The 20,889-nt window shown below is 40.7% G+C and overlaps 2 long non-coding RNA genes across 2 annotated transcripts; both read right to left on the reverse strand.

The window, feature by feature from the left end:
• Positions 1-5,315: 5,315 nt before the first annotated feature.
• Positions 5,316-6,964, reverse strand: LOC135348042 (uncharacterized). The gene is made up of 4 exons (XR_010398641.1): positions 6,824-6,964; positions 6,524-6,774; positions 5,876-6,421; positions 5,316-5,674 (listed from the first exon to the last, which is right to left on the reverse strand). It is a non-coding gene; the product is annotated as an uncharacterized LOC135348042 (long non-coding RNA).
• A 9,218-nt stretch (positions 6,965-16,182) lies between these two features.
• LOC135348043 (uncharacterized) lies at positions 16,183-19,161 on the reverse strand. The gene is made up of 5 exons (XR_010398642.1): positions 16,860-19,161; positions 16,690-16,751; positions 16,549-16,639; positions 16,345-16,431; positions 16,183-16,296 (listed from the first exon to the last, which is right to left on the reverse strand). It is a non-coding gene; the product is annotated as an uncharacterized LOC135348043 (long non-coding RNA).
• Positions 19,162-20,889: the final 1,728 nt, after the last annotated feature.

Below are 20,889 nucleotides of genomic sequence, written 5' to 3' on the forward strand. Positions count from 1 at the left end.
CATGAATCGGGCTAACTATTTCAGGAGCAAGGCAGCTATCATAAAAATCAGTTAGACTCAGAACAAGATCTTGCCAGAACTCTTCATATGCTTATCACTTTCTGTGTGAAAACAATAAAATCACACCACAGACACTTGAACTTGACAGTAGTATGGGTGGGTTTTTTCAGTTTAGGTGTATTTGTTGTGTGTATTTGTTGTCTGATCAAGCACGCAGAAAAAAGTTGGGTGTGTACAGGCTTCTTCTGGTGGCATGTTTCGAAAAGAGAATGGACATTTCATGCACCTCCGCTAAGCCAAATGAGTTGCTGGACAATGAATCATACACCACAGAATCAGGTGATGCACCAAGAAATGGATAATCCTCGGATATCACAAAGCCAGATGGACATGTGTACAAATCAAAATTGCCGGCTTCTTTTTTAGATTTTTCATAAATTATTGTTCAAGCGCCTGTTTATTGCCCCAGTCAGCCGTTAGCCGTCTTCGCTTTATTAATCCAAAATATGAAGCGGTCAACCTGTACCTTCGGACGGAGTGTGATTTGCTCTGGTCACGGGTCAATTTTTCGGCTGGCAAATCTCACTCTTTCTTGCAGCTCTTTTTTTGATGGAAGTTCTCCAACTGTGACTGTCATCTAGAGATAGGGAAATAGACAATCCACGTCCTCGAAGTTTAGTAGGGAGTGAGTCATTGGCTGTTTGTTTGTACTCGTCTGGTCTCGGATTAGCCTCGGTTCCAGGCCGATTAAAATACGGCCTGGTACCTATTGCAGGGGTGATAGTGTGCATGCGTTAGTTTATTCTCCAAAATCTGGGGAATCCCCTTTTTCTTTCTCTCATCTATTTTCTATCTTTGTACATCAGCTTAGCTCTCTATTGCGTTGTTCCAGAAGGCTTTCACACTAGTCTGAAGCCAGAAGAGGCTCTCATCTACCTCTATGACGGTTGTATGGTCAGGATGTCTTACCTTGGATCTGTACAGGCTATGGGAAGTGTATGGTGCCTCAAACTGCTACTTGCGAAGACAACCCGGCTATAGGACCATCCTAGACGTAGATGAGAGCCTCTTCTGTCTTAAAACTAGTGTTCAAGCCTTCTAGACCAACACAATAGACGGCATAAGCCACAGCTTTACAGAGCTCAGTCATAGAGATAAAGTATTACCTTAGTAAACTGACTAATTTCCTGTGTAATTTACTAAGGTTTTACGTTCGTAGTACGATTACCCATATTCTGGGTAATTTGAAGCGCATGCGCACTATCACCCCTGCAATAGGTACCAGGCACCAGGCCGTATTTTAATGCGGCCTGGAATCGAGGCTAGTCTCGGATCAAAACCCTCAATTTGTCTCAGTGAATGTTTTCTCTCCCTTCCATACACATGCTTGGTGAGAAAGAGTACTTTCCTTACGTTTTTTCGGAACGTTCCACTGGCAAGAATACGATGTTATCGGCAACACTTCATCCTCCTCCTCAATTTGAAAGCCAACTCTCGGCCACAGCCACGAGGGCATGAAGAAGTCCAGAAAGATTTCCTTTAAACAAAAAAGTAGTGCATAGTTGTGCATAGTTGTATAGCTGTATATATGTATATAATACTTACCCAGCTGCACACTGATAAGTTGCACGCTCCACAACTGCTCAGGTGCATTAAGGTTACGGCAAACAGTTTGCTCATGAATATTCATGATTTTTCTTATAATGATTTTTGTGAAACTATAAATGCCATGAGAGAAATTTGAAGCACATACATGATAAATATATTGGTGTATCAATCTGTATGACAAGTATCAATCTTCAAAACATCTTCCAGTGACATCTTCCAGTGGAAGCTCTGAGCGATCAAGTTACTAGGAACAACACAAAACTAGTAGTCATTTTAAACTTCCAAAAACACTTCTAGCTCTGTGTTCTTGGTCTTATATGATGCTTCTTACCATTCTGGAGGGCGTGTAGAAGCGTTTTTTTCTTTCCAGGCCAACAAACTCTCACAAAATAATAATATGTAGACTAACTCCACTTAAAATGGCGGCCAGAGCCAAGGAAAACAGCCTCTTGTGAGCTTTCAGTAGCCTCTACATGCAGTGAAGCTACATTATAGTAAAAATGTCTATTCGAGCCATAAAATGACTACTGCGTTTCAGCTGGACTAAGTCCAGCTCATTCTAGCTCATTCTAGCTGGAAAAGATCACTAGATCTAGCTCATGAATAATTAATGAGCAAACGGTTGACCGTAACCTTAAGGACTGGGACTTTCAATTATTGCTGACTCTGCAAATTCTAAGCTCCGCCCCTACGGTTACCAGTCGCCCACGCGTGCATTATTTGAAGAACATTCCAATTAATTGAACGCGTCAAACTGGCTTGAAACTATTGACTCCATTGACTCTGAGAATTGCCTGGCAAGTGTCCTGGCAAGTGTGTGTAACAACGGACTTAGCTTATAGCCTAGTTTAAATCACAGCTAGATCTTAGCTAGATCTTAGTCTAGATGTAAAAAGAATAAATTAGCCAGCCTCGCTTGATTTTGCTAGCTGTAGCAGCGCTCGCAAGACACACTAATAGTTAATAGCAGGAGCAGATGACTCCTGTTAATAGTATGATCTATCCTATGAGTATCTTAAACTGCAAGTGCTGTACTTGCTGTACTAGTATAATAGTAGCTAGATAGCTCATTTTGCTGTAGACTACCACTGCACTATACTATACTACTGCCATCTGTCTTCTTTTATGCATCTAGTATCCAACAGAGAAATAAAGAAGACCTGTGGAGCTGGAGGTGAGTAATTTACTAAGGTGAGTAATTTACTAAGGTAGCTATAATAAATATGCATTTCATAGCTGCTCTAAGTTAATGGTTTCTCACTGGGTTGAGTGTTTTGTATACTGCAAACTCAGAGGAGGTACGACGTGACAATTGATCAAGCAATTAGCCTTCGTTAGTAGCCTTTGATTGAGCAATAATTATCCGCCTATTTTTTCGCCGAGGTAATCAGTGCCTAATTGCTTGAGCTGCACCGCGCTGCACTAAATAGCGTCTAATTATTTATTTTGTCCTCCCATCACCTGTGAGCATAGCTAGAAACCTATGTGTTGTTATGAGCAATTAGCTTCACTTCACTTGCTATATTGAAAGGTTGGTAGTACATCTGGTAGGGCAACAGACACAGTGGGGTCAAAATCATTTAATCAGGCATCTTGCATTATCATTGTTATGTCTAGGTGGTTTTGGTTGAGTAATCCTTACATACTGATGATTATGAAACTTATTTGCTGCGCTTATATAAAAATACACTGTATAGAATCACATGTTAAAAGTTGGTGATATACATTATCTATGTTTGCAGACAAGAAGTGCCAGATTTCTATAACTTGTGCCAAAGGTTCAAAAGTTTTCTAGTATCATCCAGTTTTTTTCTGCTATGTCGTATCATTCGGTATTGTTTTTTTTTTTTTAGGGTTCTGACCCGAGTGAACGAACTCAACACGAACTCAACACGTCAAACCTGCGCCAGAGAAAAACCTAAAAAAACGAATGTCCAATCAACAACTTTGTCCAATCAACAACTTCCATGCAGTACATTACGAGAAACATTATTCAAAGTGATAGACATTAAACACACCCAAATTAACTTACTGCTATGTTGTTTTTCCTACCAGGATTCCTTGAGATCGAGTTAGTTACAACATGTGCTCTTCATAGATCATGTGATTTTAGGATCATGTGACCTTTGCAGATCTCATGCACAATGTACATGGCAGGTAGGGGGTAAGGTGTTGGGGTTGATCAAGAGGAAGTCAAGAGGAAGTTGGACATGTGTTTCATCTAGTAGGGGGGGGGGAGACGAAGAGAGAGGGAGTTTGAGTACTAGACCCAACATTATCAATAGACAGTCTTTTGCTACATGTAGCTTTGCTAGGGTCATCTCACCACAATTAATCTCACCACAATTACCATGCCTTTACCATGCACCTCCAAGGGCACGCACATTATTTAATAGGATTTGCTATTTGCTAATGTTGGTCAAACTGAGTCAAACTGAAAATAATAATGGCGGCCTGCGATAATTATAGATACTATATAGTTGATGTGTGCTTAGGCAGTTTTTGGGAGTTGTATTTATAAGGGGAACTTCCTCAATTCAGCTTTCCCCCTTTTTAGATTTATCTGTTTATGCAGGTGAATACCCGGAGATTGGCACTGTATATTCATGCCAAACGAAAAGATATAGAGCATAGACCACTATTTTGTGCAGCATGCATGACTGTATGATAATTATTTCTACTGGACTTTGCAGAATCTTTGCAACACAGATAGAGTAGAGCCTTATGTAAACTGTGGTTATGTAATCATCATTTAATGCAGATTTGAAAAGTCTCAGTATTATAGCTATGGCCTATTCATGTGAAGAGAAGAGATCTAAGTCATACTCCTCAGATTTAAGATGGAGAATGATCTACCAAGTAGAAGTAGTTGGTCTGCCCAATAGAAAGGTAGCTGCTAATCTCCTTGTGGATCCATCTACAGTGCATAGAACAGTGTGTCTATTCAGAGCTACTGGGAACGTTAAACCTAGTCAATATCCTCCTAATCAGGGAACTGCTAAACTCACTGCTATAGATAAAGTGATGATACTGGAGTTGATTATTCAAAAACCTGGAATCTTCTAAGGGAAATACAAGGACATCTTCTTGAAAGAACGGGGACAGATGTCAACGTAAGCACCAGAGGTACATACATGCCTCTGGGATGACAAGACAAAAAATGGTTCTGAGAGCTGTGAGCTGTTGCGTGCACAGTATTTGATTGACATTTCAGTCTATAAAGGCCACCCGGAGCTTTTCGTCTTTATAGACGAAACAGGATCTGATCGGTGGGATTGTATGCGGAAATTTGGATACAGCCTAAGAGGAAAGCCTGCTATTGTTCAAAAATTGCTTTGGCGTGGACAGCGAGTTACGGCTCTATATGTGCAATCTCACTAGAAGGTGTACTGGATTGCTATACTACAACCGGCACCGTTAACGCTGATACATCACCGCTGTTTCAAGACCTCCACTTAGTTTGTAATTAGAACGGACTGCAATTCAACGAAATATTGAAAAGTGGGTGTGGTTTTTGAACAATTTTATTTCCTGTTTTGTGCAAACTTATACCCATAGCAACTTGTTTGTTATTCATTGAAGTCACATGAAAGTTATATGAGTGTCATGTGCACCCTGTCATCTACTGAATGACACGCGCATAACAACAGGCATTTAGCTGCGCGTGCGCAGCTAGAAACTACACTGCACCTGTTAAAGGTATCAACTACAAGTTGTAAGTGGATGTTTTGATAGCTACTCACTGACTACCAGAGTGTTTCTTTGAAGTGAAATTTGCAACAACTGAAAGAGGAAGTTCCATACTACAGTTTCAACAACGACAGGTATTGGACAAAATTTTTTGGCAGCAACAATATGAAACATGACACAAATTTACGATATTTACACATGCACATTGATATATAATGAACAAAAACAGACAATTCATTTGCATCAACCTTCAGGAATGAGTCAAGAACATCTTGAGGCACTTTGCAGGCACTGCAGGGTTTGTGGATCTCTCTTTAAGAACAAGAAAGGTCCCTCAGGTTGGAGATATGTCTGCTCTGACAGGCACGACGACCTCCTGGAGGTGTTTGGAATAGATGTAACAGATGACTCGGATTTAATGCACCCTAAAACATACTGCCACCCATGCAACAACATAATATATCACACACACAAGAAGGCCAGTGATGGTAAACTGTACAACCCCAAAAAGGTGATTGCTACGTGGACTGATCACACAGAAGATGATTGCCCCGTGTGTACGAGCATTAAGACTCACAGTGTTGGTGGGAGGCCGAAGAAGCAATACAAACCTGGCAGACCGGCAAAAGGCTCATTTCAGTCAGTCAGCCATCCAGCACATCAAGCTGATAGCTCCCTCCACCTTCTGCGAACAAGACACAGTACTACCGTCGCAAGGTTGTTTTGACTGTCCTATCTGTAAAAAGATAGTAGACAAACCTATCGAACTCAAGACGTGCGGTAGTCTTGTCTGTGCAGATTGTCTGTGCCAGTGTCTACAAGAGTCTCAGACGACATCAGCCAATCAGGACATCTTGATGATGTTGAAGCAATACAACCTCCTTCCGAGATCACTTTGAGAGCCTTGGGAAGCCTTGAGGTCACGTGCAGTGTGTGCAGGAAACACGGGTGCTTAAAACACCACAAGGCCCACCATGACAGCAAGTGTGCATGCACACACTTCAAACCAGCAGCCCTCAGCCCTTCAGACTTGTTAAGCAGACCTGAAGAACTGTCCTTGTCCCCATTTGAAGAGAAACTGAAAACTGTCCTCATCAAGCGCAGTATGCGCAACTCCAGCATTCTGGAGGTGAAGACAGGGGGACGGGTGAGAATAAAAACAATAATGACATAATTATAATTATATATTTTTTACAGCCTCTCAAGCTGATGCAAGTCAGCTCACCTAGCGTGTCCAGCGGCACTGCAAGCCAAACCACCCTGAGACGGCGCAGTAGTGAGCTGCAGGACATCAGGAAGAGAGTGAGTGGTGGTGCGGAGGTACAGCAGATGAGCAACGAGGTCAAGACTGCAGGGAAGGAAGATCAGGATAAGTTGATAGAAGAGCTGAAAAAGACGGCAGGGTGCTTCCAGGTTACGTTTTCAGTCAGCCAAAGTTTAGGTATCCAGTCTGTTCTCATGATTCCCAGGAACAAGCTGCGGATCATGAAAAGGTGAATATGTTATGTATGTATATATGACTTACCTCTTTTAATTTTTCCTTCTAGAATGTTAGGGTCCAGTGTAAAAATAGCGTCTGAGAAGAAGATGCGGGCTGAAGCTAACTCTCTCATAGGAATAGATAATCTTAAGTGTCAGCTTGTTCCCTTCACATTTCCAGTCAAGGATGGCCGGCACACTGTGGAAATTAAGAATGTTCCCATGTGTTATACACCACATTTGAATGTCTCACCAAATGACCCACACTACTCACGGGTTATGTTTGCAATGTGTTAAATTAACCAATGGGTTACCTTTTAAGTGGGTTAAAAGCACCATGAACCGTGTCATAAAATAGTTAAATTGACCCACGAGTTAGTTCGCATTTCGTAAGTATATACACAACATAGCACAACAGATAGAGAATGTCATGAATAAAATTAATATAGTAATATTATAAAGCAATAAATAATTATTGCGCACAATAACAATCAATACTTACTACACTACACTATAAATGTCATTTCAAACTGTCTTTATAGATGTGCGTTTTTTATATACATGCTGTACCTCACAGGCCTATCCATCGCTTTGATCCATGAGTAAACAATGTCGAAAACATAATAAGCCGCCATCAAAGATGTTATTCCTCCAATTAAATCGTATTTGGTAGAGTGATCAGATTCGTCCGTGGTTGGTTCACTGTCTTTATGTGAGCTCAGAATTTCATAGATCGTTCACCGAGCCCCACCTTCTCTCTGATGTCAACAGTATCAGGGGGTCACTGTCCAACGATGACAGACAAAAGTGTGTCATCGGGTGATGGACTGTCCGGCGACGATGAAAGTTTGTTGATGTCTGACAGTGAAGGTACAAAAGGGCGACGATGAAAGTTTGTTGATGTCTGACGTTTGTTGATGTCTGACAGTGACGGTAGCTCTTTGCAGTTCTAAAGAGTATCACACTCACACTAGCTGTGCAGTTCTAAAGAGATACCTGGTGACAATAGGGCTGATGGTTATACAATGTCCAGAGGCGATGGTACACCTTATCAAAACAACCAAACGTCAAAAACAACCAAACGATACCCACGATGTACCTCTTGGGTACTTCAATCTTAGCACTGTTATATTCATATGATGATGTGAAAACACAAAAATCAAGCTTAGTAAAGCATATGATAGGCTGATCAATAAAAAAAATTTTGGATTTTATCTCACCGCTGGCCGGGCATTTAAAAACGGGTGGGCGTAATAACCGTGGTTGCCATAGGCAACACATGTTGCACCATTTTATTCCTTGTTGCTAGGTTGCTCTGGAAACCGACATTTCACTTCACTGTTAATTAAGAATCTGACGGTTAAAGGGTTAAGTGATGTTAAATGCTTCTCTCCTCTTGTTAACAGACGTGATTGCTGTTCAAGCCGTGTGGTTTTTAATCATAAGAGCTAGAAAGTCTGGGAAATCGTTAGTACCACTACCATACTGCCAAACAACTTGCAGAATTCGTGTACAAATTTATGAACTGGGTTGTACTTCCTACTTGAATCAGTAACAGCATCTTCTTGGACGATACCGCTTTTTTCTCCAAGGTGCATCGACTCTACAATTTCAACTGTTTCTAGTGTTGCTCATCTTTCTGTCTGCATTCTTCTATCATTGAAACGTTTTTGGGTTGATGCACTATCAGAACCGAAGAGTCCAATTTATTGATGTAGTGTAGTGTCTGGCACAAATCCTGCTGGATTTCGTATTGTTGGATTGTTGGTTGCAAGGTTTACAAATCAGTGATTCTTGTGTTATTTGCAATAGTTAATCACTAATTAGTTGAACGCATGGTTATAGAAACTAAAGATAATAGGTATTAGGGTTAGAATAACCACATTGTTTGTAAAGTAACGTTTAAAAAACGTTACAAACAACTATGCATTGGTTGGGTCATACATGCAACTATATTTTTACTGCCTCAACTAAAAAAAGAAGTCGTTTCTACTCATTTGGATAAGAATAACAATTGAAAACTGTATTAATGTACAACAATAAGGAATGGTTAAAACAAACAAACATAATAGGTACATCTATAAGTTAAATTAAATTAACCAACAATATTTGTAACTGTACAATAGTTGAAACGACTGTACATGATGTTTATAACAACTATACACAGTGTTATAGTTAGAACAATCAACAATAGTTGAAAAACTGTACATTATAATGTTGTAACAACTATGGTTACTTTTACGTACATGTAAAACAACATTATAATAACTACTAGAGTTGAAGCTTAGTAGATACACCACAACTATAAGTGTCACAAATACGAGTTGTAATGACTTTGCTAGTTAGTTATTCACTTAGTCATTTCCTGTTCCTGTTCTTAATATTTCCTGTGTTGTAATGTTTACTGTTTAAATTGTCTGTTTAATTGTACATGCACTTCTTTTGTATAGTCTATCTTATTGCTTTGTGCTCTAGCCCGGCGGCCTGCTCCTAGCGGCGCCCTTTGTGTATGGGAGCCCTGTCTTTGTTGTCTTAGTATTTACCGTCTGTGTTTTGTGCATACTGTCAGTTGATCTATGGTTGAATGTTAAATCTTAAATCTTAATCTTGAACTCTGCTTCGGTGCACGAACTCAACAATTGGCGACGAGGATAAAAACAGGCTCCCTAACCTACCTCTCGAAAAATGGCAGCTTCTCTAGGACACATTGGCTCCACCGTCGAGGACTGGACTGGATACACAGAGCGCATAGGGCACTACAAAAAACGCTCCATTCTGCTCACTGCTATCAACTCATCAGGTTCGATGAACTAGTCAAGACCCCGCCCCTTCAATAATCCTGCAACGGTATAATTTTTTCACGAGGAAGCAGCACTCCACGGAAAGCATTGGGCATTTTGTGGCTACTTTGGCGACACTTTGGACGACATGCGGCTCGTCTGTGGCTGCAGGGACCGACGCCTGCGCAATTTAAACTACTTTCCAATGCTGCACTAACCTCGGCTGAACGGGGCACTGGGCACTAAGGATCTGGCTGGAGGCCACTCACTACCACTCACTACATAAGATGTATGGTCAACAAAAACGGCGCACACAAACTTTTTCGACAAAACTGCCCCCTATGAACCAGCCGCCCACTCTCTCGTTGTGGTGCTGCCTACTCCCCTACAACGTGCAAATTTAAAGATTTCACCTGCCACTACTGTCAGAAGCTGGGACATCTAGCCTCAGTTTGCAGCCCGTGACCAGATACAGGCTCACAATTCTGACTCAGAGGAGGAACCTCCACACCTCGGACCAAGGTAATATTAACTGTTGAAACAGTTATGGAGTTAGATACGGGGGCCACTCTCTCGGTGATGTCTGAGAGAGAGACACTCTGGCCAACTGATGGCCGCCCCCCCTCAACCTACGCGGGTGAGCGTATTTCTGTGTTAGAACAGATAACCCTGCGTGTCTCCTTTCAACAGCAGAACCACAGTCTCTCACTGTTAGTGGTACCTGCCCTACCCTCCTAGGACGTGACTGACTGGAGAAAATCAAGTTTGACTGGCAAAGCATTCACCTACTGCATTCACCTACTACGGCAGGTCACGTCTCAGCAGTCAGTACAGCAGGTTCTGGATTGCTACCCTGCAATGGGGAACTCGGCGAGATTGCTGGATCCACGGTTACGCTGCATGTTGACTCCTCGAAGCAACCAAGGTTCTTCAGAGCCCGACCTGTTCCCTACTCTCTGCGCACTAAGGTATAAGGGGAACTTCAAAACCAAGGTGTAATAAACCTTTTTTAAAAACTTTTTCTGAATGGGCTGCCCCAATTGTACCTGTGGTCAAGCATGAAGGGAAGATAGGCGACTACAAGCTGACGGTGAACGCGGTAAGGAGCTGACGGTGAACGCGGTAGCAAAGACAGACCCTTACCCACTCCCTCGCAGGCCTTCACAAAACTGAACGCGTACCCCCTAACTGAAACTAGCCGGAAGTACACCACAGTGACACTGTTTCAGTACCAGCGTCTACCTTTCGGCAGCGCACCATCCTCCCTCACGTATGTGTGTATCTTGATGATATCCTTGTTACAGGTCCAGAGCAGGTCTTTGAGTAATGAATTTTTGTTGGTCCTGTCAATAATATGCACAGATTATCAGAGTAGTCTACAACAGCATGAGCAATGGCAAGATTGTCGGACAAAAATGCATCTTTAATAATTGTTTCTTCCTTGGAAGTGGAAGTTGCAGAGCACTTAAATCTCGAAAGAATGGTTTTAGAATAGCTAATACAGGTTTTTGTTGCTAAATTAATAGCCTTGAATGCGGATCGACTCTTATTTCCAAAAACTATACTCCTACCTTGCGTGTGACCCTAGAGGATTACAAGTATCCAATTATTTGCAAAGCAAAGACGTTTCAAACAAGAAAATACCAGAATAAATAACAATTTTCTTTCAAAATTCATATGTCATGAACCATACATTGAAATCACTTGTAACTATCCTACAGGTAGCGCAGACCCCTGAGGTATCTTGACACCATCTTCGTTACCTAGCAACTGACCACCCCCACTATTTACAAACATTCACAACTATGTACACAAATAATATTGTATGAGGGCACAGAGTGGCTAAAGACACTAAATGAGTGTTCTCAATGTGACATGATTGAACCTGCAGAAAGTTCTCTGCGAGGTCGTATCAGCAGACGCCCTTTTCCCGGGAAATGTTTTCTTCACTTACACACAGGTTTACAAGTTCAATGGTGGCTCATGATGTCCACTGCTGTACTAACTAGCCTAAACACAGTTATACTGAAGCTATCAAGACTACAAATGCTACTTACCAGATCCAAGAAGTTGTTCCTCAGGCCTTCAGGCTCTATATTTTCTAGCTTGAGGTAGCTTTTATCTAGCTATGATCCCAGTCACTGTCCTCTCACTCAACAAGGCCATAAGCATCGATATTCTCACTGTCTAGCTATACTTTAGAACCTCACTAAGGTTGTACTACGAAGATCTTGAAACATTATCAAACGGTCACTTTTCTTTCGACATTACTGTACAAAGCGTACCTCGAGGCAGCATATTAAAGATACCATGTGAAAGAGCAGCTCAATGCTGGCGTGTGCATAGCTCCAACACAGCGGGCACAATGAATTTTTGAAAATGACCACTAGAGTGGCCGTCATATGACGGCTTCAACGGGGAAAGGGTTAAACCATCCTTTCGTATTAGAGATAGAAATGTTTCCGCGATTGTTGCATCAGTTTTCTCGTACATAATGATATGAACGTGGCTTCGATATTGTCGACAATCAATACATAGGGTCTCCAATTTGGATTTCCTCTGGTTCCTATTAACCCTTTCCCGCTTTAGCCGACTATAGTCGGCATGGCTACTGATAAATTTCAAAAAATCATTGTGCACGCTGTGTTGGAGCTATGCGCTGCTCTTCCACATGGTATTTGCTTCGAGGTACAGTTCGATCAGAATTGTCGAAAGAAAAGTGACCGTTATATAATTGCTACAAGATCTTCGTAGTACAACCTCAGGGAGAGTGAGAATATCGATGCTTATGGCCTTGTAGAGTGAGAGGACGTGAGAGGACAGTGACTGAGATCATAGCTAGGTAGGAAGCTTCCTTTCAGAGGTCAAACTAAAAAGATGTGGACCATCTTCCTGAACCAGTAGCATTGATAGCTTCACCATAGGTTTGTTTAGGCTAGTTAGTACAACAGTGGACATCATGAGCCACCATTGAATTTGTAAACCTGTGTAGGTGAAGAAAATATAGGTGAAGAAAATATTTCCCGGGAAAAGGGACCTCGTTTCTGCAGATCATGATTAAGTCAGCACTTATATCATGTGTTCAGTCATATCATGTGTTCAGTCACTTCGTAACATCATACAATAATTATTGTTTGTGTACATAATTGTGAATTTTTGTTAACAATTGTTATTTGTGGGGTGGTGTTTGGACGATGATGAGTCCATGGATGTGACAGGTCCGGTTCTACCTAGTGTTTTTAGTTCATGAGTTATATTTAAACAAAATATGCAAATATATTCACTTTTAATTAAAGCAGGGAAGGGTTAAGCAGGGAAAGGGTTAAGAAAGGAAATAATAATTATACTTACAAATCCAAGCGTGTCTTTAAAGTAATTTTCCATTTTCTTGCTTGAACAATGGGTTTGGTTTGGGGTCTAACTACATTGACGTTGTTCTTTCAAATTGAGCTTTACAAATTGAGCTTTACTGTTTTCCTGTTTTCAACAATGTCGTCAATAGCAACTTGAGAAACACGTTTACGAGCTTCGTTATCATTATCCAAGCATGTAGATTATCCAAGCATGTAGCTGTAAAAGTAAAAGTATGCGTGTCAAGGGCAGTATTATTATTAACTTAACTATAATTATAAGGATGGTGTATAAGAGGATGGTGTATATAAGAGGATGGTGTATAAGTCTGCATACCACAACTTTACCTGTTGAATCCGACATAATGTCTAGCGATCCATGTGGGGTACCGGTATGAGATATCTCTTTCTGATACCTGCATCAGGATGATGTCTATTGTAGAGTGATGAGAAACTCTTGCATGTAACTCTTGCATGTAACAGTGCAACTACTTATCCCACAGCATCATTTGAATGAACAAGATGGAGGTGACTTAGCAATTGTAGGATTTCAGACGTTTCATAATAACAACTATCCCCATTACAACATGCACGTACTTTTTGCTTGTACATTTTTGCTTGTACATTTTTGCTTGTACACCCCATGCTTGTACACCCCAAATACAACATACAATTAGTCCTTTGCCATGCTGCATGGTAGTGGGCGTGGTTTAAACTTCCTGGAAATCACTCTTCTGCACATGTCTACAATGAATGACTCTAGCAGTAGCAGTATCAGTTCAGCAGTATCAGTTCAGGAAGAAGAGCAGAAGTTTTGTGACACATTTATAGCAAGCAAAAATGATGTCGATGGTTTGATGTCGATGGTGTCGATGGTGAAAGTTTTTTAAGCTTGACGGAGCATCCCATTGGAATTGTCAAGAAAATTCTCAAGCTTCAGCACGTAAGCATAATTGAATGAATAAATTCCTCCCTTTTCAGTGAGCTCCGTCAATCTGATTATTGGCTTGGACGTTTGAAATTGGATTAGACGATTGTGCTAAATTGTTTGATTCCTAAACGCAATCCTAAACACAAGGCCTGCTGCCATTTTTTGCATTTTTTGGGGTTATTTCCTTTACACACTGCAATAGAGTCTGAATTTCTGTTGTCTACACCTGAATTTGAGTGCAAGGAATTGTGTAAATAAAATGGTGCACTTTAGAGAAAACTTAAAAAAACAGCCAGCTGAGCCAGCCAGATGAAACAATGTACTAGGATCCACTCAAAATAATTCTGTGAGGAACTTGCGGTGAAGCGGTAATTTACACACCTAGTTGCTACCAGTCAGCTTTGCACAATAACTGAAGTGGATTACATCATGCAGTGGATTACATCATGCAGTAAGTAAATCAGTGAAGTGACTTATGCGGTGGACTTATGCAGTGCTCTCTAGTAAAGCTTGTGAGGCAATAGATAACTTTGTCAAAAAAATTGTCCCTGGGAAGCATTTCTGTTATTTCTCTGTTAGGGCTTTTAATGAGCAGCAGCAATAGCTAGTAGCTAGTAGACTTAGTGAAATAGTGCTTTGACAAAAAGGACCACCCCCACTGATTATGGGCGGGGCTTCATTTAAATATTTTCTTAGAGCTAGTGTTTCATTTCATCATAAAAGTTTTACACTATACACAGTAACTATACACAGTAAACAACAGCAGGACAACAGCTATAAATGTCTCACCTGAGTAGAGGTTGAGGTGTTAAAAATTGAATCGACCAGGAGAAGACACCAAGTCCAATAGACCTGATAGGGACAGTATAATTATAATAAATGTTACAAACTATTGAGAGATCTTGGGATGAAAAGCCTATCTTTTCTAGAAGTAGCAGGAGACAATGCTGGTGGTTTTGTACAATGTCTTGAAGTGATCCCAATTCCTCGTGGTGGGTACACAGAGTGATTTATCTCAAGGACGTCAGCTATACAACCTGTATCTCGACCCTGTCTTCATAATTATTAGAGTGAAAAGTGTGGGGCACCAGTGGCTCTGTCTGTCTGAACTAAGGAGGAAAGTGTGTTTTGTTGTCACAGTTTAATACATTTAGTAGTTATTATAAGCTATGCGTTGTTATTATTCAGGGTGGACGCTTGTGGAACTGATGAAGGCATTCCAATACAAGAAGAGTCTGATGATGAGCTTTATGGATCTTGATAAACTTTTGCAGGATATGCCTAGTACCAGCTACAGTTACTGAAACTGAACGTGCCCTGATGGATGGCTCTGAGCCGTGAGAGAGATGAAAATGATGCCTTCTGTAATTCATCCTGGAATAATCCTCCTGCTTGTGTAACGTACATGTGTTTACCGATTTCATGATAATCTATTGTCACCAGTGGGACATTATTACAGGACCCATTATTACAGGACCCTACATGATGTTATTAAGCAGCAGCAAGCCTACCTGAAACCTGAGAGATGTGAATTTGACGAGATCGTGTGTTAGAAGACCTACTGCGGGAAACTCGCAAAAAGAATTTCAGTCCATTCAAGAGAGTATGAATGGAACGTTTTGTGCACTGTGCCGTGTTTATTTTCTAGACTTGGTTTGTGGGAGAAGTACACACACATGCGGCACACACACACACATGCAAACACACATGCAAGCACGCACGCACACACACACAGACACAAAACAACACCCACACACACACACACACACACACACAAACGCATGTACATGTACACACACACACCAACACACCAACGCACACACACACACAAACGCACACACACACACAAACATGCGAGCACGCACGCGCGCGCACACACACATGCAAGCACGCATGCACACACACAGACACACAGACACAAAACACACACACACACAAACCCACACACACACAAACGCATGTACATGTACACACACACACCAACGTGCACACACACACACACACACACACAAACATGCGAGCACGCACGCGCGCACACACACACACACACACAGCACACACACACACAGGAAAAAATTTTGAGTTTCCTTTGCCTGCCTGATATTCCTTGAAAACACTTAATTAATTTCATGAAGAAGTATACTCATAGGAAAGAGCACGTTTTCTTTTCTGGAAACTTTATTGGATGCATGATGTTTAATATTAAGTTTCCTATGCAGAAACTTAAAGCTACAGTATAGAAAAATTTACCCTAAATTCCATGTTTATATAGCAATTCATAAATATTAGTTTGACAGAATAATCATATAATCGTATATAATAATCCACTTTGATATCAACGCAAGTTCACAATGCCAGCAGCATGTTTTGTTCAATTGTCTATTCAGCACCAAACCCCCAGAAATCATCAGCAAAAAGGGGTGGCTTCGGTCTAGTTGAATTTTCTCCAATCACGTTTCTGGATTATGAAAATAATGAGATTAATCACAGGTAATAAACCACTCACTCTTTTAATGCGATTTTGCCGACGCTAAGTTAGCTTCTTCCACTTTAGCTTCTTCCACTTTAGTTTGATAAAAACGTCTTGCAGCATCTACATGCAGTGAAGCATAAATGTAATGATGTCAGTGGTTACAAGGTATATGTAGTGTGTGCCCCAAGGATATAGTACACGCACAAGGAGGGATTTACAAGTAACTGATTCTCTTACTGTTATAGCAGCCACATGTGAATTAATTGCCCTCATTTCTGACACCAGTTTTCGCAAAATATTTTGATTCACAGGGTCAGTGAAGCGTTTTCTATCATAATAATCATGAGTAATTAACAGAAGGGAAAGGGAACTTCTTACTTTGTATCGAATTCTCTCGATTCATAATCCAACAGAACCTTGTATACTTCTCGTAGCTCATGCTATAAACATGTAAAACATCATTGTACAGCAACAATAATGCTAGCTAGTATCCATGACATCAAAAACCGGATATATAAAATTCTAAACGTACACATAAGATGACTCACCCTAACCCGTGTGGGAACACCAGAGCTGCCTGTATCTGTACTGGTCACTGTGGTATCTCCGCTCAACGGCCTCTAGCCTCTTCTCAACGGCATCCAATATACCTGAGAAGCTTTTGCTAAAATATTAATCTTCAATGGTAGAATTTGCTTTCATAAGGATCTTCTGTTGGCTTTTACGCTTCTTATTGGATGTACAGCTACTGGTTCCTTTATTCAAAGGCAGATTTTCATTGGTTTCACTGAATAACCTTCTGCGATGCACAGGATTATCTAAGCCACCTGTATCGATGGTGTAGCATCAACAAGTGGGATAACATCTGAATCCTCAAGGTCCGAAGAGAAGAGCGCAGTACTTAAACAAGCTTCGGAATCGGTACCCATTGCAGAGTTCCCATTGCAGAGTTTGAGTGCAGAGATATAGATTGCAGCTGCCTTGCACCTGGAAAGTATTGCGCATGCGCGTGGATCTAATAGCCAGCCCCACCTCTTTTTTCAAATTAATGCCCTGCACTGCATATGATCTGGATCTGAGCTAGCCTCGATTCCAGGCCGCTAAGAGAGAGGGCCTGGTATCGACTGTTTGCGCATGCGCCACGGGTAATTCGGATACCATTGTATTTTGCTCAGTAAAACAATGACGTCACAACGAACGGAAGTGGATTGTGGATTGAAGAAAGTGGATAGAAGCATTCTAATAGCTACCCTTAGCCTACTATGTTAACAAAGGACTCACAGCCTGCAACAGTGTGGATAACAATCCTCTGAACGGAGGGGAAATGGATAGGCCACGCCCATCTGACACTAACCTTGGTGAAAGTCGACTCTATCAGAAAGAAATTGCTGCTGTAACCAATACAGCTCTGTCTCTAGCTAGCTAGCTGACGTTATGAAGAGTATTCTTTGTGGGTATATGTTATTCAGGATATAATTCGGGTAAAAATTCAGTTTAATGGGAAACATTACGGGATTATTGTCCAATAATTTTGCGCATGCGCAAGCAGTCAGTAGCAGGCCTAATGTTTAGGCCTTGTGAAGGAGGCTAGATCTGAGCTAGCTAGCTACAGATATAATTATATAGACTATAGATATCACTGACCATACTCAAGCTTTTGTTACGATGGCTTAACTCGAAAGAAAGAGAGTTGCATTGCACAGGTATACAGTCGGTCCTCACTGTGGAAAGGAACTAAGTCACAAGAAATTCAAGGAACACGAAAGATTGTACTATTGCACTGATGCTAAGAAGTGGTACACAGAAGACTTAATGGATAATGACCACAGTAGTAATTTCAGTAGTATTGAAGAAGTTAGTAACCGAGGTGAGTCTGACCCGTACCGATGCACAGAAATTGTGGATTCTGATAAAGGTATAATAATTATAATAATTATTAATTATTATGTTGGATTGAGAATGATGACGACCTGGATGACCTCATTGTTGATGACCCTCAAATAAATCGTCTTGTGAGCTGGATTGTTGTTCTTGTTGCAGTGTTTCAGACAAAATTCCGTGTCACAGATATCTTCGATTCATTTCTGCAATCTTTAAGGCAATGGCTTTTCTTTCTCCAAGAGTAGGGGCTCTGTCAGAAGCAGTTCCGCAATCTTTTTACAGGTTCAAAAGACACATGGTGACATTTATACCCGATTTCGAATCTTTTGACAAAAATGTTTTTCACTCTACACATGTGATTCACTCTACACACGTGGTGAATGCCAGTCTGTGAAAAAGTGCTCATTCAAACCTTTTCCAATGTGCTCTATTGAAAACAATTGTTTCCTCTAGTGGCAAATGCAGACACTATCCTTATCTCTTCTTTAGTATCATATCCGACGCTCATATTGAATTCAAACTTTATGCAAGAGTGTGAGTCAACAAGGAATCAAAGACGATCTGAAGTATGCACATATAGAGACGTTTATGAATTTACTAATTATAAAGGTAAGCCTTTTCTGTCTGAGCCGAATTGCTATGGACTACTTTTAAACGTAGACTGGTTCCAGCCATTTGACATACTCTGTTGGGGTTCTTTACATATCTACGAAATCGTTTCAAGATAAAGAACACCATTCTTGTTGGGGTCATTCCCGGTCCAAAAGAGCCATCTTTGATAATCAATACACTATAGTGTCAGACTTACTGGAAAGGGGTTTCCTTAAAAGGGGTTTCCTTAAAAGTATGGCTTTGCTACATTCTGCTGTGCTCTTTCATGTGACATACCAGCCGGGCGAAAAGTTTGTGGATTCTTAGGGCATTCAGCAAATCTTGGTTGTACTCGTCTGCAAAACTTTTCATCCACCGGAATTATTCCAATTTTGATAGGGCGTCTAAAGAACTAATCAAAAACACCGTGATGATATTCAAAAGGTGATGAACTGTAAGACCTGTACAAGAAGACACCCGTACAAGAAGATCAGAAATGGAGTTGAAATTAAGTTGTAGGTTTACAGTTCTCTTAGATCTCCCATACTTTGACCCAGTTCGAATGCTGCTCATTGATCCCATGCATAACCTCTTTATGGGTACGGCAAAGCATGTTGCAAGGGATATTTAGATAGGACGAAATATCATTGATAGAAAAAATATACAAACTATTCAGCAAAGACTTGAGAAATTCCTCGGATTTTAGTCGTTTGCCTGTGACGATTGCACCTGGGACTTTTCTCACAGCAGAGCAGTGGAAAACTTGGACACTATAATTATGTCTCAATCTATTGTATCTTGCCAAATGAACAGTTAGAGTGTTGGAGACATTTTGTCCTTGGTTGCCGAAAACTATGCTCGTTTGAAGTTTCTCATCACAATATCAGATGCACTACTTCTTCGGTTTTGCCAAAGATTGTATGGCACTGATTCTCTCACTCCAAACATTCATTTGCACTGCCACCTTACCTTGTGCGTTGAAGATTTTGGCCCATTGCATCCATTTTGGCTGTTCCCATTTGTTTGAACGATATAATGGAGTCTTGGGGAAGCAGCCAACTAATAACCATTCTGTGGAGGTTCAGCGGTTTCTTCAATTATTAACTCAATGTAGAGACTGGCCAGATGCTCATTTGTTCAAAGATCTTCTCCAAAGGGATTGCAAATGTTAAGTATAGCCGTTGTCTTCCTCAAGAGGAAGTGGACTGTCTTATTCAATTGTACAAAAAGATGTATCCTGAACTGTCACAACGTTTGAAGGATGGTGTACCTTCTATTATCAAGAAGTTTTCTTCCTTGGAGAGAAACGGAAAAAGAATTGATTCTGACCATAACCACAATGCCAAAAATTCTTTTGTGATTGCAGAACCCCCGTTTAACTTTACAACCAGTGATCCAGCTGAACCAGTTCGACCTCGACCAGCAAGAATAAAATTTTTCGTGGAACACAGCATTGAAGTCCAGAATGAAAGTAAACCTCACTTATTCGCTTATGTGCACTGGCCTGGCCTATGGTGCACCCTGAGAGATTCGGAGTAGGAAAACCTGTAGAAGTATGGTGCAACGATTTATACGAACCCACTAGTCATAATTTACTTTTACCTGTAGAAAGTATTCGCAACAGAGCGATTTTTTCAAGTTGATAGTTTCAAAGAAGAGCAAGTCTTGATAATAATCCCTGTTTTAGAATAGTAGCATCTGTTTTCTGTTTTATAATTATAGATCTATAGCTTGTATTGTATTAATGTTGCGTACAGGTTATCACGTACGTACTGTATGTGTGTGTGTGTGTGTTTGTGCATGCATGATGAATTAATAATGAAACATCATGGTTATTTTCAGAATTCCTTTTGACGGAAACATTTGCTAAAACATTAGATATAATCTTAACTAAACTTCAATGATTTAACAAGTTTCTTCATTGGAATTATCAGGTTTCTAACTCCGAAACAAAACAGGAAACCTGATTTACACGTTTCCTTAGAGATTTCAGGTCACAAAATGCAAAGGAAATACCACAAACGCACACACAGGGGCGATTGTGTCAATGGGGGTGCTGCGTAAAATTTAGACCACGCCCATTTCCAGGGGCACGCCCCTTTTGTC

This window comes from Halichondria panicea, chromosome 14, assembly GCF_963675165.1.
Source record: "Halichondria panicea chromosome 14, odHalPani1.1, whole genome shotgun sequence".
Classification (NCBI taxonomy): domain Eukaryota; kingdom Metazoa; phylum Porifera; class Demospongiae; order Suberitida; family Halichondriidae; genus Halichondria; species Halichondria panicea.